General features: G+C 44.5%; 1 protein-coding gene across 16 annotated transcripts in view; it reads right to left on the bottom strand.

Moving 5' to 3' along the window:
* Window positions 1–17,719, bottom strand: part of Dlgap1 (DLG associated protein 1) — an 826,285-nt gene that overhangs the window by 128,181 nt on the left and 680,385 nt on the right. The gene's annotated exons all lie outside the window — the stretch shown is intronic.

Genomic DNA, 17,719 nt, shown 5'->3' with positions numbered 1-17,719 from the left:
GGCTGGCCTCGAACTCAGAAATCCGCCTGCCTCTGCCTCCCGAGTGCTGGGATTAAAGGCGTGCGCCACCACGCCCGGCTTCTTTTCTTTTCTTTTTTTGTTTGTTTTTTTTTTTTTTCGAGACAGGGTTTCTCTGTGTAGCCATGGCTATCCTGGAACTCACTCTGTAGACCAGGCTGGCCTTGAACTCAGAAATCCGCCTGCCTGTGTCTCCAAAGTGCTGGGATTAAAGGCATGTGCCACCACTGCCCGTCTAGCTGTTGCTTTCTACCTAACCACAGAGCAAACTCTAGAAGGAAATTTAGCCACTTCCTCCTGCCATCCTTTACAGCAGTAGGACATTCACAGGACAAACAGGTGTGTGCGACACATCTGTATGTGTGCTTATTGGAGCAGTTGGTGCTTATCTTTAAAGGTCATCAATGCCTTAAGCTTTAGTTCTGTGCTCGTTCTATGTCTTCTTTCTTCTTTATCTTTTTAATTTTTGTGGTGCTGTGGGTCAAACCCAGGGTGTCATATATAAGGGCTATATTCTGCCAGTGCCTTACACCCCAAGACCACAATGGTATTTTTGATCGACACAACCATTGTATATTTACAACTAATGTTGGGTTCTCATTTCCCATCCAATGGATTTTCAAAGTTTTGTTGACTTCTGTTCTCTTCCCTTTCAAAAAACATTCTTTTTTTTTTTTAAATTTGTTTTTTTTGAGACAGGGTTTCTCTGTATAGCCCTGGCTGTCCTGGAGCTCACTCTGTAGACCAGGCTGGCCTTGAACTCAGAAATTTGCCTGCCTCTGCCTCCCAAGTGCTGGGATTAAAGGCATGCGCCACTATTGCCCATCAAAAACCATTCTTAATTTATTTATTTTGTTGTACATGTATGAGTGTTTTGCCTGTGTTTATGTATGTACATCACACCATGCCTGGTGCCCTCAGAGTTCAGAAGATGGCATTAGACCACCCTGGGACTGGAGTTATGGGTGGTTGTGAGTCACCATGTTGGTTCCGGGAGCAAAACCCAGGTCTTCTCCAAGAGCAAAAAGTGCTCCTAACCACTGATCCATCATTCCAGCTCTCTCTTCTATTATTCCTTGATTCTGTCCCGGTTGGCTTTCCCAACGGAAACAACAGTGTGGTCTCTGAAGGTATAAAACAGCCTGTGCGATGATATTATTGTTCCTTCTCTGGTGGAAGTTAATATCAACCTCTACTTTCAGAAAAGCACAGCTCTGGCTAGCACACACCCAGCATGTGTGGTGTCACCTGGAATGATGTGAGAGCAAAGTATCGGGCAGGTCCCTGACCTGTGCAGCGAGTTTATAGCACATGAGACTGTGAGAAAGGCCTGTGGATTCAGTGGGCTCTTAATAATGGTGTGGAAGAAATTCACGTGCAGTAAAAACCATTTATAGAATTTTGATCTTTTTGATAAATTATATGAAATATCCTATACTTTAAGAATGTAGGCTTTGTGCTAGATGATTCTGTCACACTTCAGGATAATGTAAGTGTTCTAAATGCATTTGGGGTTGAGTAGCCTAAGCTTTGATGTTTTGTTCGTTTAATTAAGTTAACTGCATCTCTGAAATGGGGAGGGGGTTGGTTCTGGAAGTCCAGCTTAGCTAAGCAAACCCCGGATACTGAATTCCATTTACAACCCTCAAAGTTCATAATATTTTTAAGTCACCATGGTGTTCTCTCTCTCTCTCTCTCTCTCTCCCTCTCTCCCTCTCCCTCTCTCCCTCTCTCCCTCTCCCCCTCCCCCCTCTCTCTCCTGTGTGTGTGAGTGTGTGTGTGTGTGTGTGTGTTATGTGCTTAGGGATTGAACCTGGGGCTTTGTGAATGTTTGGAACACAATCATTTGCTGAACCATTCATTCCTATGAACATTATGTGGTTAAAGACTCTAAAGCTCTGAGGAGGATATTGAGTGCTACTTTCTGAGCGATCTGACTGGGGAATTACGGTGAAGTCAAGAGCAGGAAGGTCAGCTATATATAAAACACTAGCTCGCGTAGCTTTTCTTATAATACACAACTCACACTAAAAATATTGGCACTGTATAAGCAAAACTGTCCTGATACCCACCTAGAAAAAGAAATAACTGAAATCTGGCCTGAGGTTTTATGGAGTAAAAAAGATTAAACTCAGTCTCCTAGTCTGTCAAAAAAGCAGCTTTTCCTTTTTGTCTTTTCTTTTGTAGGGATATAAATGGTAGATTTCAGTTTCAGAGCCCCAACTGCAAAGCCAGGGGTGAAACAGTACCTGCTTAGGTGGACTAGACAGGAATGGAGCTATTGTTTCCTCCATATGAGGAACGTATAGCAAGGAGGCCAGAGAGAGGATCGCCATCATGGGAGGAAATGAGGCAAACAGATAAAGAGCATTGGATAATCAAGGAGGTGCTTGTAAGGCTACAACAACAACAACAACAACAACAACAACAACAACAACAAAAAACAAAAAACAAAAAAACAAACAAACAACCCCCCCACACAACCTGTAGCTGTACAGCTGAGAAAGATGGTAAGAAAGAGTAGACTGGGGCTGGTGAGATGGCTCAGCAGGGGTGTGCTTGTGTGGGTGAGAGAAGGTGTGTGTCTCTGTGTATGCAAGTGTGTGTGTTTGTATGTGTGTGTGTGTTTATGTATATGTATATATGTATATACGAGTGTGTGTGTATGAGTGCGTATATGTATGTGTGACTGTGTGTGCATATATATGTGTGTGTGAGTGTGAGAGTGAGTGTGAGTATCTATGTATATGAATGCATGTATGTATGTATGTATGCGTGTGTGAGTGCTAGAGCATTGTGTGCATGTGTGATATAGAGGGGGTGTGTGTGTGCGCGCGTGTTACAAGTCTAAGGATCTGGATTTGATTGCAGAACTCATGGTATAAGTGGAGAAAGAACCAACTTCTGAAAAGTTGTCATATAGCATGTGTGCCCTGACAGGCAGGCAAGCAAACAAACATAAAATTCTTCTTGGAAAAAAAGGAGATGAAATAAAATTAGCAATCTGCTATTGTGATCTCCTACCTGGTATGCTCTTTTTTTGGCAAACAGCTCATTTTACAGGAATTTGTTTGTTTGTTTATTTATTTAGACTGCATGTCACAGTGTAGTCCAGGCTAGCCTCCTGCCTCATGACTCTTGAGTGCTGGAATTACAGGCATGAACTTCCCAGTTGAGTCTCCAAGATCCATCAGTTTTCACCTTCAAATGAAGTACGCACTACCACCCACTCACGGGTAACAGGAGGATTAAATAAGGTTATAAATACAAAGCACACAGGACTGACTTTGACATGGTAGGGGGTCAATTATCCATGCCTATTATTGTTCAATAATATAAATAACATGATGTTCAGCCTAGCCCGTGAGATAACTGCCTCATTACCGACATGAAGAATGTACCAGGCAAAGCGGCAGCCTGTACAGATACCATGCAGTTACAATATGCATTAACATGAGGTTTTAATGAGGTTCTATCCCATGCTGAAGAAACTTGTTCCCCTTCTGTGTTAGGTCCAAAACAGCACCCCAAGATGGCAGCGTTGCCGACATTGTCCTAAACAGAGGGCTCCGGCCAGGCAAACAGAAGGATTGCTATGGGGTGAACCAGCATACAGGTGGCTCCTGTTCACCAGGATCTTTTCATTTGCCCCAAAAGTCAACTGCCTCAGGCAGAGGGCATCTCATTTCCAGTTGATCCTAGCAGCCTGAATCAGCTCAGAGACCCCATCTGCTGATTCATTATAACATCTCTTAGTTAACCACCATTCTGCTCTTCTCTCTGTCCCCAGAAAGATAGCCTTGGCATTTTGATCCCCAATAAACATTTCTTTGTACCCACAGATGGTCTAGTGTTGTGGGTTCACTGTACTCTGGCTTATCCTATGAGCAGCGGAAGAAGGAATGTCCAAGGGGCTTGGGGGACATCCTCTTTAAAGCAGTTGGAGACATTCTCTGAGAGAGAGAGAGAGAGTAGGCAGAGCCTAGAGAGACAGGGTGTAATGTATTATCTTTAATATAAATGTAGCAGTGGATTAATCTGGGGCTATAATTGTTTACATCCCGATTACTACATGGAGAAACCAAGATTTATTTAAAATGGCACCTCAATAGCTGAGCAGTTAAATGACCTACCTTCACCTCCTATGCTAATCTGTCTCCCTCTCTCCCTCCCATCCCATGACACTTGCATGTTATCATTGATCTGCCTCTTTGGGCTTCATGTGTGTTTCCATGATCTCTCTCCTTCCTCATGGCTCCAGACTCTCCATCCTCCCCAATGAGCTCAATCTCCCTCTCTCCCTCTCTCCATCTTCTGGCTGGCAGACATCCCCTCCCATTCTCTCTTCTGCCCAGTCATGGGGTGATCAGCCTTTATTGACAAGGCAGAGAATAAGTGGTAAGAATTGCTTACACAAACCTGAGACAGGAGATTCTCAGTAAAAGCATTATAATGGCATGCTCGGATTGAGACAAGACATAAAGTCAGAGGTCTCAACATTTGGATAAACCAAGGGTAAACTTTACACAGTGTGCAAAAACATTATGCCTACGACAGGTCATTCTCTTTAGGAGAAGAATTGCTGAGACTCTGGTGGAAGAGAATTTTCCTTGGGCCCCATCTATCTGAAAGGGTACGGTAGTATTATTCACACAGTGATATGAATAGTTTCATACAGTAATATGCACTGCCAACTTCCAAAGGAGGAAAGAGCACAGTTTGCTACTTGACAAAATCAAGCAAGAATCTGAATTCTGTGGCAGTCTCCAAAGGGTTAATCGCACAAGGAACCTACAACCACACGTGTTCTCTTGCTGAGTATTCTGGTAGCCATAGTGTGAGCCTTGTCATTATTTCTAAAGCATTGATTTTTCTCTCTGAGCATTTGAAACAAAGACAACATTGTCCAGAAGCCTGGGTAACCCTGTAAATATTAGCTGTCTTCTTCACTCTTTGATTTAGTGGTTGTCTTGACGCGGTTTCTTTGAATAGCTGAACGGAAGCAGGATACATCAGGAAATGGAGGGAAAGCAGGTGGGAAGACAGACAACTGTTTCTTTACTCTCTGGTCTCACACTGCCAAAGTCAGAGGTGCTAGAGCCCTTTGCATAGTGTGAAATAGTTGCTTCAAGCTCCCGGTCACTATCTGATGAGGAATGGCGGCAACCTTAGCCTGGAGAGCCACGTAAGGGTGCGCCTTGGGAGCCCAATCACGTGGTTGAAATATGAGGCCCTTCTCAAAACAAGCCCGGAAGTTCTAACAGTGACCAACAAAGTATAGACTTGACTGTTCATGCAACTCCTCTGAAATTGATAGCAAAGCACATTGTCCATGTTGTACGTTGTATCTTTTTTTTTTTTTAAACTGCAGTTGGCATTGTTGCTACATTGGCTGTCTTCCGCTGTTGCATTCCAGCTTATATTTGAGGCAGGATTTTTTTTTTTTTTAACTCAATATGAAGCTCATTGTTTCAGCTAGATTGCTTGGCCATGGAGCTCTTGCGATCTGCCCATCTCCGTTCCCCAGACACGGGGCCTACAGGCACTTAGGTCACACTTTGGCTTTCATGTCGGTACTGCAGACTCTAACTCAAGTTCTCTTGCGTGCGCGGCAAGTGCAGTTACCCACTGAGCCATCTCCCTAGCCCCTTATAGTATTATTATTATTTTTAAAGATTTACTTATTTATTTTATGTATGAGTGCACTGTCTCTCTTTTCAGACACACCAGAAGAGGGTATTGGATCCCCATTACAGATGGTTGTGAGCCACCATGTGGTTGCTGGGATTTGAACTCAAGACCTCTGGAAGAGCAGTCAGTGCTCCTAATTGCTGAGCCATCTCTCCAGCTCCCTATTAGTAATATTGAAAGAATGTGTCAACAATAGTGACATCCATTCTAGTAATAGTAATTCCTCATTATTTGTAGATTACGGAGCAAAACCATTGCTCTCCCTTACTGTCGATGCTGGAGAGCCCTGAGGATTTTACATGAAAGTGTTTCTTCCCTGCAACTTTTCTTGTTTCCTACAGGCTTCACCAAGGAACAAGCGACTAATGGCCTTGGAAGGAACAGCCAGCCAGGCGAGATCAAGGAAAAGTGTCAGTGCTCAGGGATCTGGGATCCCACATAGATCCCACACGTGCCAGGAGTTGTATGGAAACCAGAGTAAAGCATACAAAGATGTTAGAGTCTTACCCCCTGCAACTGTAAATGTCATTTAGCAAAAGGGACATTGGAGAAGCATGTAAGGATCTAGAGGTGGGGAAACAATCCTGGATTATAGGGGTGGCTCTAACCTCGGTTCAGAGATCCTCAGATGTGAAAGGAGTGAAGCCAGAGAGTTTGTCTCCAAGCATCAAGCCACCTGGCTGTGGCTGGCTTTGAGAGTGGAAAGAGGCCTGAGCGTAAGAACTCAACAGCTTCTAGAAGGTTGGGGAGGCCTCCAGAGGAGCTGCAGTGTATTTGATCACTCTGTGAAGCCTGAGATTGTGTTGTTTGCTGGAAACAACACCTGTTCCTACTTGTGGTGTGGCTCAGCCTTAGCACACACCTTCAGTTTCATGAAATTCAATGAAAGCGAAGTTAGTTTGTAGAAAGAAACACCCATGCTTGAAAGTGATGTTTAATTGAATGGCAGAAAAAGCGACGGACGAATCAGAGAAAGATTGGGATACGGCCAACTCTTCTAAGGATAGAGAGAAAAGAGAGGCTACATAGGCGAGAACAGCAGTGAGAGGGAGAAGGAAGTTCTATCAGGAGTGTTTTAAAGAGACAGGTTGAAGGGAGAACAAGTTACATACAGGTGAAGACAAAAAGCAGCCACAGAAATGTGAAGGAACCAGAAGGAGCCAGAAAATTGCCAGAGTTAGCGGCTAAGCAGAATAAAGATTCAGGAGAAGCTGAGAGAGAAGCCAGATTGGAGTTTGAGCCAGAACAGCTGAGTTAAATCAACCAGCCAGAGCTGAGAAAGAACTAGAAAGGGTGAGCTTATTCAGCAGTAAATCTGAGGCTGAAATCATTCTAGGTCTAGATCAGATGAGACCGAGGCTAGAAGCTTCCAGTGCTAGGCCTTAGCAGACAGAGGCATTAAGTCTTGGAGACGACAATTACATCAGGCCAGTGAAAGATGCTTTTACACAGAGGGATTGCAACCCTGTTGCTATCATTTCAGTCTCCAGAGACTACACCAGACTCCTGACCTTAGAGTACTCTACAACAACCCATTAATGCTGTTTCAGGTTCCGTTTCTGTGAAATGGATCACAGTTGTCACAGTAGGAACCCAGTCTAGGCTCCACTCTCAAAGTTATGATCGATTCACTTTGATATGCCTCAGATTGTGAATGCCCGTGTAGCAAGATTGTTTTCTTGATTATCTCATCACATTTTCTCTAAATTAATTTAGGGACTAGGTGGTTTAAGAAGATAAATGGGCGGCTCAGATGGCTCAGCGGTTACTAGCATGGGCTGCTCTCCCAGAGGTCCTGAGTTCAATTCCCAGAAACCACATGGTGGCTCACAACCACCTGTAATGAGTGTGAGCCGGGCAGTGATGGCGCATGCCTTTAATCCCAGCACTTGGGAGGCAGAGGCAGGCAGATTTCTGAGTTCAAGGCCAGCCTGGTCTACAGAGTGAGTTCTAGGACAGCCAGGGCTACACAGAGAAACCCTATGTCGAATAACCAAAAACAAAACAAAACAAAAACAAAAACAAAAAACAAAAAAAGAAGATAAATGATGTGGCCAGGGATGTAGTTCAGTTGCTAGAATGTCTTGCCCTGCAAGCATAAGGCTGTGGGTTTGATACAAGCATCATAGAACTCTCTCTCTCCCTCCCCATCCCCTCTGAACACATACACATACACACACACACACACACACACCCCTCACACACACAAAAAAGGGAATACCAATGCCAATAACATAAGACATGTAGGGAACACAGCAGCAGAACTAACTTGGTACAACTCCTCATTAGTGGCTTCCGATTCAACACGATGCTGATCGTATCAGAGCTGACAAGAGACTGCTCTCCAGTTTAAAATGACCAAGGACAAAGAAGAATATTTACTTTTTAAAACGAGGAGTTGGGTTTTATCTTACATCATTACCACTAGGACTGATGAATTTCTTTTCAAGACAGGGTCTCCCTATGTGGCTGTGGCTGGCCAGGAGCAGACTGGCCTCAAACTTATAGACATCTGTCTGCCTCAGGGCTGAGTGCTGGGATTATAGTTGTTTAAGTCACCATGCCTGGCTTTTATCTTACTTTAATTTAGTTTCACTTTGTTTTGGAAACACAGCCCAGGCTGGTGTTAAAGCGGCTATGTAGCTGAATGTGACTTTGAACTTCTGATCTTCCTGCTTCTACTCCTGGGGTGCTGAGCTCATAGGCCTGTGCCATTCCACCTGTAGGGATAGGGTCCAGGCCTCTGGACATGTTGGTCAAGGACTCTACCCACTGAACTATGCTCTTGGCCCCTAGGCTTTGAACCTATCAGATCTTGTTAGTAAATTACATAAAATCATCACAATGAAGAAGTACTCTTAAAAACACAAAGTATTTACACTGTAGCTAGGAATGAACAGTGAGTCCAAAGCAAATTGGACTAAGTAGCAGCTGTGTAACAATAACTATTGTTATGATGACCCCATTCCATTACAGACTTTTACAATGTAGCCATATTGTTAGACAGAATTATTTCCCTTCCAAAATAACCATCGTTAGTAGTTACCAAATGTTAACCCCTTGTTTCATACACAAGAAGCCCCGTGATCTAAAATCAGACAGAGTTGGAATGCAAAGTATGCAAGCATCATAAAGGAAGCAGAGAGGGTGGCCTGAGGATGGATGTACCTCAACTGCCTAAAGAAAACAAAAAGAGGAATCAAACGCTCAAAAGCTATAGAAAGAGAACAAAAAATGGTAGAAAAGCTATGGAAAATTTCTCAGTAAAGTTTGGATGTCACCGTTGATAATATTTATATTTTCCCATCAGATAAAGGTCTTAGATTTTGGATGAAAAAAAACAGGACAAAGCAAAATAAAAATGAGAAAGGTCTGCCTTCGGGAGGCAAAGAGCTACAGCATGGGAAATACTTGGCTTTGCTTGTGTTCCCTCCCCCATGGATTCTTAACACGGTTGCAGACCCTTCACAGACGAAGGCCACATGCCGCTTCCTTCCTACAGCCTTTTCCGTGATGTCTGGAGCCTTCCACGGTCCTTTCCTACTGAAAATTCCTGTTCACTGTAGGGGCGTGCTAATTGTAAGCCAGCTACACTGCAAACATTGCCATTTAGGGCCCTGGATTTGGCTTCGACTTTGTTAGGAAGCTTCCTCCTTCCCTGGGTTTCCCTGGACAATGTCCACTAAATGACAAAAGCCACCTTTGAAGCATGTCCCCTGTATTGCTTACTGCTGTGTGATCTGTAAAGTCAGCTCTGTGGTTTCCAGGAAGAATTTAAATGCATTTATTTATCTCTCCGATCACGTTCAGACCAAATGAGTCCTAAACCTCAGGCTATAATTGATATCCTTGAACAACAAACCTTTTCATCGGCTGGAGCAATGAAGTGAGAAACCTTGCCGATGAATCTGACTTTCCCGGTGCTGGACTGCTGATGTGAGTTTGAGAAATGTAATTTTATATTTCCCAGCACTAGGGTCGGCTTGCCCTCGCCTTGGTGGCCCTCTCAATAATCTTTGTCCTTGTGATGATCAGACAACACATATCGTGTGTCCTTTGAAAGCAGACCTATCTTTTTCTTCCTTTAAATGATTAAGAAGAAAGATGACCACAGTTTCAATGGAAAGCCGATAGATGCTGAGAATTGCTACTGGTCTCCGCAACCCAAAACATGGGTGATGGACAGAAAGGTCTACTTTCTGGGGCCCACACAAACACACCAGGCCAGTGTGGCAGGATGGATGTTCAAATATTGTTTTGTGTTTTGTGTGTGTGTGTGTGTGTGTGTGTTTTTTTTTGCCTTGGAAATCATGCCCTTGAGAAACAGAAGAAGAAAAGTGCCGAGGTATAAACAAGCAAGCAAGCTAATTTTGTAGTTAAAGCAACTTGGAAAATTCTGGAAGAATTAAAAAGACAATTCTTAAGAGCCTTTAGAGAGGTAACAAAGACACGACCTAAGAGGTTTATAGCATCAGATGAGCGTGAGTTTTTTTTAAGGGGGGACTGTGAAGTTCTAGCTCTTAAATTCTGGGAACAAGGTCTGGCCAAGGATTTAAGCAGAGCAGCCAAAAGCAGGAACCACTTACCTTGGCTTTGGGGAGGACATATATGCAGAGTTTGTGGTTGTTCTGTTATGGGCACAGAAGGAAGGTTAAGATACCCTCTTAGAGAGAGCGTTTGAAACACATCCAGGGGCCTCTACACTTGATGAGTTAAAGATTTTATTATTTGTATTTTATGCCTGTGAATGCCTGCATGTGTGTGTCTGTGTGCCATGTATGTGCCTGATGCCCGTGGAGGCCAGAAGAAGGCATTGGATGCCCTGGGACTGCAGTTACATGTGATTATGAGCTGTCATGTATGTGCTGGGAACAGAACCCAGGTTCTCTGCAAGGGCAGCTGATAGGCCCTTCACCAGTGGGCCATTTCTCTAGCTCCATTTAAAATTAGATTTTCATGTGTGTGTGTGTGTGTTACACATACATGTGGAGGTCAGAAGACAACTTGCATAAGTCAGTTCTCCCCTCCCAACATATGGTTTCCAGAAATTGAACTGAGGTCATCAGGCCTGGCCACCTCCACCTGCTGAGCCACACTGTCTTGTGAGCTTACCATGTGAGAGGTTAATTGGCGAAAACGGGTGAGGTGAGGGTAAGTCACTCAGCTAGGCTGAATGAACAGGACTCGACTTGACTTTTGGCATGCAAGCTTTTGGGTTTAGGAGTTTGCATTTCTGTGAAGTTGAACACTGCCTTTCTGAGAAGAGGCGGCATTCATAGTATCACTAGACAACATTTTAAAGAGGCACGGAAGAATTAGTTGTCGTTGTCGTCATGTCTTCTGAAAACTGAAACCAAACTAATGGCTTGTCTTTTCTACTGTCTTTGCCAAAGTTAGTCTGCACCCCCCATTTCATCTATATCTGAAAGAAGCTATCCTTAGAAGAACTTTGAAAAACTTAGTAATTATTTTAACATATTAACAAAACAATACCCAAAGAACCAAGTTCCTGGCCGCGTGCATGCTGCCCCTCCGGGTAGTGTAATTTAGCTGGAGATCAAAGATTAAGTGCCTCTTAGCCAAGGCTAGGTGATCATTCCCATTATGTGTGGTTTTGGAAGTGTTTTTATTGTTAATACAAAGTGAAATTGGACATTCTCCCCCCTACGAACCACTGGTAGTCGTGAGTCTGCATTTTGGAGCACATTACAAGAGGCAATTAGAAGGTTCTTATGGCCTCCAGAGTTCAAACGCAATTTTTGTCAATTTAATTAGAAGTTTATTCTTTTACCAGGCATCAGAGCATCTGGTGTCGAGGCACAGTGAAATCAAGAACCATTGCTTTTCAAGGTTGCTCAGAACCTTTCCCCGTCTATTTACCCTGGTGGAGGCTTAGCCTGCGAAGCCGGCGCTTGTGCAACGGAGGGTTTCCATGTTAGACCCTGATGCTCACATGCGGAGCTGCTCGCTAGCCTCTCAGCAACCAGTCTCCAATTACTGTCCTGTTACAGAGTTCTGTGCTCAACTCCTGTCTCTAACCAACTTCGTCAACTTTCCCCTTCTCCTTTAGGAAATGAAGACGTATCCCCCCCGACATTCTGATTTGTCTAGTGTTCCAGAGCAAGTGATGACGTGGGGTTGGGAGACGGGCAGAACCCTGGTCTAGTTCCATAGTTCTGCATGCGGAATCTCAAGACTGGTCATGGTAATGAAAGCCATCAGTCTGGCTGCAACAGAGCCAGCATCTGGGATGGCCACTAAAGCTCTTCAGCTCTTCACTTGAGGGATTTCTAGTTCCTCAGAGTAGAAGCCACTGCTAAGGTCAAGGGATAAACACGAGGCGAAATGTAGTTTCTCATACTTGCTTTTCTTCTTTCCCACATATATAAATCTGCGTGGTGGAAAATGTACAACCTTTAATTACGTTGCACAGAACAGAAACTAGTTCAGAAATGGATCTTAATGTGAAAGCAATCACCGCTTAGATGTCTGCCGGTCAGAGGAGTGGGGGCAGATTCCCGTTAGAGATGGTTATCTCACAAGACAAGGGAAACCCAGCTAGCCCAGCATAAGCGACTCATGGCAACTTGGAATATGATTATGCACAGGGTCACGATTCCTCCGTTGGTCAACAGCTCAAGTTGTGGTGCCCCAATGCATTTAAAGTTCCAGGAAAGAGTTCAAGGCGGGAGTTGCGCCTTTAGAGTGATCAGGCCGTTTGCCAGGATAAGCAGAAGCAAAGGCTATGGGGTGGGTACTTTTGGGTTTGTGGTAGCAGACCACCACAGGACTTTAGAAGGTGAAAGCTGGATGATTCTGGTTGCTTACAACCATTTAAGAAAAGGATTAGGAGAGAGGACACAGACCCAGGGACCAGATGGTGGATCGAGGCATCCCCAGCACTAAAAGGTCTTAGGCTCCAAACTGCAGAATCTTTTTTTTTTTTTTTATCAGATATTTTCTTTATTTCCATTTCAAATTTTATCCCCTTTCCTTATTTCCCCTCCACCCCCCCATTCCATCCCCCACCTTCCCCTGCTCACTAACCCATCCACTCCTGCTTCCCTGTCCTGGCATTCCCCTACACTGGGGCATCGAGACTTCACAAGACCAAGGGCTTCTCCTCTCATTGATGTCCCACAAGGTCATCCTCTGCTACATATGCTGCTGGAGCCTTAAGTCCCTCCATGTGCAGAATCTTTAAGGTGCTGGGAAGGCTGTGGTTTGGGAACACGGGGATGGGGGGGGGGTTGGAGTGATCCTAACCAAGGGTTAAACTCCCCGAGAGCTGGCAGGCTTTCATTCTTGAGTTTTGAATTCTACTGTATTGATTTCAAACGCTGTTGGGCAGTATAAGGGAAAAGGTCGGAGAACATGATCATAATGGCGAGAGAACCACTACAGATAAACGTGGAGAGGCGGAGTGACCGAGCTGATAGCAAAGACAGAAATCGCCGGAGATGCTCAGAGTGGGAAGACTGTCTGCATATCTGAACGCGTGTGGCGTGTGTGGGGAGTGTCAGGAGTGTTCAGAGTGAGGAACTGCTTTTTCTTGTTCTCCTTTAGCAGAGATAGCTGTTTAGAAGCTCACCAGCTATGGACGGACACATTCCACGGCTGGTGTTCACGCTTTTCCCATGCACATAAACATAGCGGCCACCAGAGGGCGACGTTGTGCGCGAGCAAGCAGAGATTACTGTGGGATCACTTCTGCCTACATTGCCCAAATTCCTCTCACAAAGTCCCCTTCAGGCCTCTGATCTGACAGTTTCCCCTAGCACCAGGCATGGGTCTTTTTGGGCAATGACACCAGCAGGAACATTCTGGCTGCTTTGTAAATGTAAAAGCAGAATGCCGAGCTCACAGAGAGGATGGTGGCCTGCAGACTCACCCTATGGTGTTTCCCAGGAGCAACAGGCAGAGCTCCCTGGAGGGGCCCCGTAAGTTGGGGGTTGTCTGGACTCAATTCCTCATGGAGTGTGTGCTCTCTTTCTCTCATTAAAGAGAATTTTAGTTCCATGATTCAGAGGGAAACGGTCAGTTTGGGAACCCATTACTAGATTTTCTTTTAAATTCCCTCTAAATAACTGAATTAAAACGTCAGAGTGTGTGCTCGGGTTTATGATCCCAGCTGAGCAGCATGGGGGTCCCAGGGTCGTTGCTTTGAGAGGAATCTCCACTTGGGGTTAACCTTCACTCTGTTAGAGCTTTACTCGGCTGTTTCTGAGTTGCTGTCAGGAGACCTGGAGGAATGCCTGCAGTTAGGACAAACCTCTCCAGGACTTACTAATGTTGGTCTTTGATGTCTTTTGGATATTTTGGGCAGCTAGCGTGGAAACAGGAATAATCAACATTTATAGTTCTCTAGTTTAGGATTCTAGAACGAAGTAAGAGAAGACAGAGGTGTGACTCTAAAGGACTGTTTCTGTAATTTAGTTCACAAAATTCAAGGGAGAATGTGATTAACAAATAGGAAAAGGGAATTCAGATAAAAGTTACTTCATTCATTCATTTTGCATCTGTGCAAATAGGCACCATGGTGCATTTGTAGAAGCCAAGGAACGATTTGTGGGAATCAGTTTCTCTCTTTTTACCATGTGGGTCCTAGGGAATGAGACGCAGGTCACTAGGCTTGGCTTTAAGTCACATCTACCTCCCGAGCCATCTCATAAGCCCCCATATTTTTTAAGATGGTGAATGTGGTCCCCATGTTGGCCAGGCTGGCCTTAAAGGATCTTACCACTCAGGTGCTGGACCTACAGTCACGCTCCACTCCTTCCAACTAAGAAATGCAGATATTCATTAGAAGACAAAGGCACACAGTATGGTAGGGTTTAATTTTTTTGGGCCAGACAGACTTGTTGGCATGGCGATTTCCGCAAACCATCTGTGAGGCTATCTGAAGAGAATCTAAAATAAATGAACGGATTAATCCGATTTATTTTGGGGAAGGAAACATCTTCAGTGTTTCAGACTGCTTGGTGATGTAAGTGGAGTCTAGCCTATTTACTTTGGCCACAGTTAACTTGTGTTATCTGCTGGAAGGAGTTTGCCTTGACAGTTGGCTAAAAACATGGTGCTGAAAGAGAGGATTGCTCTGAACCACCAGCAAACGGGGGGGTGGGGTGGTGGTAGGGGTAGGGCAGAGCATAATTTCATGGAGTGCCTTCAGCAAAGGAGGGCTAGGACATGCTTTTGTGACGCACCCTCCAACGTTAATACAACTCTAGACTTAAAGTGACAGTTACTCTCTAGTACAGTTATTAAGGACTCCTTTTTTTTTTTCTCACTTTAGGAAATGTTCTGGTTTGGATGGCAAGCAAAGTGGCCATTGGACTTGTCTCCATAGTCCCTGAATCTGCCGAAAGATGAATACAGATGGGGCCTTCTGTGACCAGGCTCAGGTCCTTCCTGTTGGCCTCCCTGGAGAGTTCACACACCCACAGCTCCAGAGCAAAGGCCTATGGAGAGGGCAGAAGACAGGTAGGTCTCTTACCCAAACTGCTTCTAGATACATACCACATTCGACCTCTGGGATGTCCACAGAGCTTCCCCTCCCCTATGCTAATGATTGGTCCCTAGTCTATGGCACTACTGATGACAGCAAAACCTTCAGGGGGTGTGGCCTAACGGAAGGAAGGTAGGTCATTGGAGGTGGGTCTCTGGAAGATATATTGGGATGCCAGCTCCTTGGTTTTTGGTGATCTCAGGCTGCCTTAACCACTATCTCCAAAACATGGACCAAACTAAGCATTTCCCACTCTAAGTTGATAACTTCAAGTGTTTTATGAATGGGAATCTAACACAGTATGAGAAATTCTTTTAAAGATTTATCTGTTTTATGAATAGGTGACTATACTGTAGTTGTCTTCAGACACACCAGAAGAATGCACTGGACCCCATGACAGATGGTTGTGAGCCATCATGTGGTTGCTGGGAATTGAACTCAGGACCTCTGGAAGAGCAGTCAGTGCTCTTAACCGCTGAGCCATCCTCTCTCCAGCCCCAAAGTCTGAGAATTTAACAGAAATCCCGGTTCTGAGTTAGGAAGTATGGTCATAAGCCCAAGAAAGGCTGTACAGTGGAGATGCGGAAATAATGCTGATTAACGGCAGCATTAATGAGTGACATTTGATATGGGTGCGTAGAGAAATTCAACAGACTCAGACAATGGCTCTGGGACTCCAAGGCCAAGGCTACAGAAGCAAGGAGGACAGGAAAGGAGACCCTCACTGAACCCCAGTCTCACCTCAGTTCTGAGGTGTTGGTTACCTATACTCAACAGGATGTTAACTGTAAAGTCCCAGAAATTCACAACTTATAAGTGCATTTGTTTTTATTTATTTATTTATTTATTTATTTAATTTATTATCTGTAAGTACACTGTAGCTGTCCTCAGACACTCCAGAAGAGGGCATCAGATTTCGTTACGGATGGTTGTGAGCCACCATGTGGTTGCCAGGATTTGAACTCAAGACCTTTGGAAGAGCAATCGGCGCTCTTAACCACTGAGCCATCTCGCCAGCCCCTATTTTTATGTTTTTATAATGTGTGTTTTAGTACTAGGAATCCAATCAGGTCCTTGTGCATAGCAGGAAGAATCTTCCCAGTCAGCTATATCCCTAGTCCTTGGCTTTTTTTTTTTTTTTTTTTTTTAGAGAGGGCTTTTCTCAGTCTGGCCTTGAACTTGCAATTCTCCTGCTTGTGCCTCCTAAATCCTGAGATTGCTGGCAAGAGCCACCAGGCCTGGCTCATAATTTAATGCTATCATTAATCTCTTATCGTGCCTCACTGTGACAAAATAGTTGAGGGAAGCTACTTGAGGGAGGGAGCATTTATTTTATCTCATAGGAACAAAGGACCTGGTCCAGGATGATGGCGGTGGGGGGGGGGGGATGTTGACTGGAGTGGTATTTTAGTCCATGGTGGGAACTTGCAACAGTGGTCTCACATGGTGCCAATATGGCAGAGACAGGACAGAAGCAAGGCTGTGAAATAACACCCAAGGCTACCCCAAGAGGCCTAGTTCTTGGAGTGAGGCCTTACCTCTTAACAGCCTCCAAAAATAGTATTTGGAAACTCAATGGTCAAAACTCAAGCCCACTGGGACTGTCTAGATTCAACCCCTCCCCCCCCTCACACACACACACACACACGCGCGCACACACGTATACACACACACACACACACACACACAAGAATGTGTGGGTTCTGTCATGTGTGTAGATTCAGGCATCTATCATAGGTCTCATCCCATGTAGAAAAACATGGGGAGAGACTGACATTCATCATGGTTAGGAAAAAAAAAAAGGTTTCTAAATGAGTTGATAGAGATTTCTATTAAGAAGAATGCCAACATTGTTGGCCCCAATGAATCTGGGAATGTGGGCCAAAAGGAATTCTGCTATGAAATTCAAGAGGAGAATTGGGTTCAACCGGGGAGAACTGAAAGCTAACCAGGGAATTACAGAGGAAGTTGGATGTTATGTGAAAATAAAGCTACGAAGGTCATAGTGTTTGTTTGCGGTTTCCTTTTAAAAGTTTATTAGTGTGTGTGTGTGTGTGTGTGTGTGTGTGCCACACAGAGTTCCAGGCAGTTGTGAGTTGACTACTGTGGTTTCTGGGAACCAAACTCAGATGCTCTGACGGAGCAGGGCGTATTCTTAACCGTGGAGTCTCTCCAGTCCCTGTGGCTCCCTCATTCACTCAGCTCCACCTGTCCATGTGAATATGCCTCATAGCCTAATATTCCACGCCATGCAAGTTCCCTGACTACCCTGACTGTGTGTCAGTCTGAGAAAAGAGAAGGGAAAAGACGGGTATGAATGCCTCTACCTTTGAGAGACACTTCTTTATTTTAACTGCAACTCAGGCTGACCTTGAACATGATGCAGATCTCTCTCTCTTTAGCCTCCCAAGTTCTGGAATTAAAGATGAACTACCATGCCTGGATTCACATGAGTGTATGTATTTCTTTTCCTTTTTCTCTTTCCTTCCCTTTCCTTTTCCC

This window comes from Mus caroli, chromosome 17, assembly GCF_900094665.2.
Source record: "Mus caroli chromosome 17, CAROLI_EIJ_v1.1, whole genome shotgun sequence".
Lineage (NCBI taxonomy): Eukaryota > Metazoa > Chordata > Mammalia > Rodentia > Muridae > Mus > Mus caroli.
The sequence above is the reverse complement of the archived record's forward strand: the minus strand, read 5'-3'. Positions and strand labels throughout refer to the sequence as shown.